This window comes from Hevea brasiliensis, chromosome 15, assembly GCF_030052815.1.
Source record: "Hevea brasiliensis isolate MT/VB/25A 57/8 chromosome 15, ASM3005281v1, whole genome shotgun sequence".
In the NCBI taxonomy this organism is placed as follows: Eukaryota; Viridiplantae; Streptophyta; class Magnoliopsida; order Malpighiales; family Euphorbiaceae; genus Hevea; species Hevea brasiliensis.
Window position 1 is genome coordinate 60443860 of NC_079507.1, and position 3944 is coordinate 60447803.

Below are 3944 nucleotides of genomic sequence, written 5' to 3' on the forward strand. Positions count from 1 at the left end.
TTCGCTGGCCAAGGACAGCTCCAACAGCAAACTCACTTGCATCACACATAATTTCGAATGGCAAAGTCCAATCCGGGGGTTGCATGATAGGAGCTGTTGTTAATGCCGTCTTTAACCTGCAAAAAGCAACCATACAATCTTGATTAAAATCAAATTTAACATCATGATTCAAAAGATTTGTTAAGGGTTTAGCAAGTTTAGAAAAATCCTGAATAAATCGCCGGTAAAACCCAGCATGTCCAAGGAAACTTCGCACTCCTTTGACAGTGGTTGGAGGTGGCATTTTTTCAATAATTTCTATTTTGGCTCTATCCACTTCAATTCCCCTATTTGAGATCAAATGCCCTAAAACGATTCCCTCTTGGACCATAAAGTGGCATTTCTCCCAATTCAACACCAGATCATTATCAGCACATCTCTGCAAAATTTTAGACAAATTAGTCAAGCATGAATCAAAATTAGTGCCATATACTGAAAAGTCATCCATGAAGACCTCCATAATTTCTTCAATAAAATCCGAGAAAATGGCCATCATGCACCTTTGAAATGTGCCAGGCGCATTACACAATCCGAATGGCATCCTTCGATAGGCAAAGGTGCCATAGGGACAGGTAAAGGTAGTTTTCTCTTGATCATCAGGATGTATTGGAATTTGAAAGAAACCAGAATATCCATCTAAGTAACAAAAGAATGAATGCTTGGCTAATCTCTCTAACATTTGATCCATAAAAGGAAGGGGAAAATGGTCTTTTCTTGTAGCATTGTTCAACTTCCTATAGTCTATGCACATTCTCCAACCTGTAACAGTTCTAGTGGGTATTAATTCATTATTTTCATTTTTAACAACTGTCACCCCACCTTTCTTTGGTACAACATGCACAGGACTAACCCACTCCTTTATCGGAAATAGGGTAAATAATTCCAGACTAGTAATTTTAGGATTTCCTTTTTCACAACATCCTTCATTGTAGGATTCAATCTTCTTTGGTGTTCAATGGAAGGTTTACTATTTGGCTCAAGGAAAATCCTATGCATACAAACTGTTGGACTAATTCCCTTTATATCATCAATTGCATAACCCAAAACTCTTCTATATTCTCTCAAAACTCTCAACAATTTGTCAATCTCAATATTAGTCAATGATGCATTAATTATAACAGGATATGTTTCATTTGGTCCAAGAAAAGCATACCTGAGGTTGGAAGGAAGAGGTTTAAGATCTACCTTTGGGGCATCCTCTACCTTTAATGATGGTGGTTTGATCTCCAGTTTTGTACTCCTTCAAGTTGAAAAATTGTGGCTTGGGATGTGGTGGAGAGCTTTCCAAGTATTGCGCAAAAATAGCCATGTTGTGATTATCATCATCAATGCTCCCACCATGGACTAAGCAATTTTCAAGTGGGTCTTGTGGATAACTTTGTCTGAAATGCTCTTGAACAATCTCATCAATAATGTCTACCCGCAAACAAGACTCAACTTCTTCATGTTTCCTTTTCATGGCTGGATTGATGTTGAATATCATTTGATCATCTCCCACTCTAAGTGTCAATTGCTCACCCTTCACATCAATTAATGCACCAAATTTGTTGCCAAGAAGGGTCTTCCCAATAAGATAGGAACTTTTGTGTCTTCTTCCATATCCAAAATGACAAAGTCCACCGGAATGTAGAATTTCCCAACCTTGATAGGCACATTTTCAAGAATGCCTTCCGGATACTTAATTGAACGGTCAGCCAATGAAAGATACATGTTTGTGGGCTTCAACTCTCCCATATTCAACTTCTCATATATTGAAAGAGGCATTAGGCTGACGCTAGCTCCAAGGTCACATAAAGCATTTGCCACACAATTATCACCAATATGACAAGGGATGGAAAACACACCCGGATCTTTGAGTTTGGGAGGTAACTTTTTCTGAATTATAGCACTGCATTGCTCTCCCAAGTTGATGGTGTCATAATCTTCTAATCTTCTCTTGTTGGAAAGAATCTCCTTCAAAAATTTGGCATAACTTGGCATTTGGGATAGTGCCTCAGTGAATGGCACATTGATATACAACTTCTTTAGCACTTCAAGGAATTTGCCAAATTGTTTGTCTAGTTTATGCTTGATGAATCTTTGAGGGTAGGGAAGGGTGGGTTTGTAAGGTTCAGGTGGGATGTATGGTTTCTCTCCTTCATCTTGCTCACTTTTGCTTTCTTCTTCTTTTTCATTTTTCTTGCTCTCAACTGAATTTTCTTCTTTTGTGCTCTCTTTTTCTTCTCTCTTATTTTCACTCTCTTGACCAACTTTTTTACCACTTCTCAAGGTTACAACCTTACATTGTTCATGAGGGTTTTGTGGTTGGCTAGGTAGTTTCCCATAGGAATTGCTTCCTGATGAGCTTGCTTGTTGCGCCAATTGAGTCTCCAACATGCGGTTGTGGACTTGTAATTGATCCATGGTTTGTCTCATGTGTTGCATTTCTTCCTCCAATTTGCTATTCATCTTGCTTTGTTCAGCAAAAAATTTCTCCATCATGTTCTCCAAAGATGGCTTCGGTTCATGGGATGGAAGGGATTGTTGTGCTCTTGCTTGATATCCAGGTGGTGGCTGCCTTGTGGGCTGAAATTGAGGCTGAAATTGAGGCCTATTTTGCTGCATAAACTGCTGGTTATGAGCATAATTTGAGCTTTGGCCTTGTTGAGCAAAAGTTGCTTGTGGTCTCCATGTTGAGTTGTTCACATTAGAATAAGCATTTCCCATAGGTTTCTGTTGATAACCTCCTGCATAAGCAGCTTGTTCTTGCAAATAATCATCACCATAAGAAGAGTAATTAACTCCACAACTTTGAGTTCCATCTGTGAAGGCAACTTGTTGCATAGTTGTAGGAGTTGAGGTTGTTGCCTTTGTGCAAAAATCACTAAGAAGCTGAGTCAACTGGTCAAATCTTGCATTCATGTAGCTAACTGAGTCTAGTTCATAGATCCCAGCTTTCTTTGGCTCAAGTGCTCTAGGATTTCCCCATAAATGGGTATTATGAGCAATCTTCTCTAATAGATCATAGCATTCTTCACTTGTCATTCTCATGAAATCTCCTCCTGCTTGTGAATCAATTGTGTTTCTTATGGCTGGAGTAACTCTGGTGTAGAAATTCTGAACAATCATCCATTTGGGTATTTCATGATGAGGACATTGCCTTTCAAGCTCCTTAAATCTCATCCAAGATTCATACAAAGTTTCATCATCCCTTGGTTTAAAAGCTACCATCAAATTCCTCAAATGAGTAGTTTTCCCAGGTGGGAAAAATTGAGATAGAAAAGCTTGAGATAGCTGCTCCCAAGTAGCTATAATAGCTTGTGGAAGTGAATCATACCACTCCAATGCTGAATCCCGAAGAGAGAATGGAAATAAGGTGAGCCGAATAACTTCATCAGAAACTCTTGGTTGTCTTTGTGTACCACATATCATCAAAAATTTCTTCAAATGAGAATGAGGATTTTCAAGTGGGCTACCTCCAAATTGTGAATTCTGAACCATTTGAATAAGACCAGTTTTTAATTCAAATTGATTAGCTCCAATAATAGGTCTGTTATCTCTCACATCAGTACATCTAGGAAAAGCATAATCTAACATGGATCTTCTTTGAGGATCATTTTGATTAACAACAGCATTTTGCCCGTTTTGCTCGTTTCCTCCATTATCTCCACCAATAGCTCTATTTTGATTCTCCATATTTTCTATTGTCTCCTCTTGCTCAAATATTTGTTGTTCTTCTTTTTCTGCTTCCTTTCTTCTCTTGTACTCCTTTTTGTTGGCTCGACAGAATTTTTCAATTTCAGGATTGAACAACAATTCAGTATCACTTGTGCTTTTCGATCGTCTCATAAACAAGAAAAGTACCTGAAAAACACAAGGAACAATAGTGAAAATAAAAGAAAATAAAAATTCTAATTAGCTTAAAA

General features: G+C 38.1%; 1 non-coding gene across 1 annotated transcript; it reads left to right on the top strand.

Moving 5' to 3' along the window:
- The first annotated feature begins 3157 nt into the window (after window positions 1-3157).
- Window positions 3158-3264, top strand: LOC131174244 (small nucleolar RNA R71). Its single transcript, XR_009144492.1, has one exon. It is a non-coding gene; the product is annotated as a small nucleolar RNA R71 (small nucleolar RNA).
- Window positions 3265-3944: the final 680 nt, after the last annotated feature.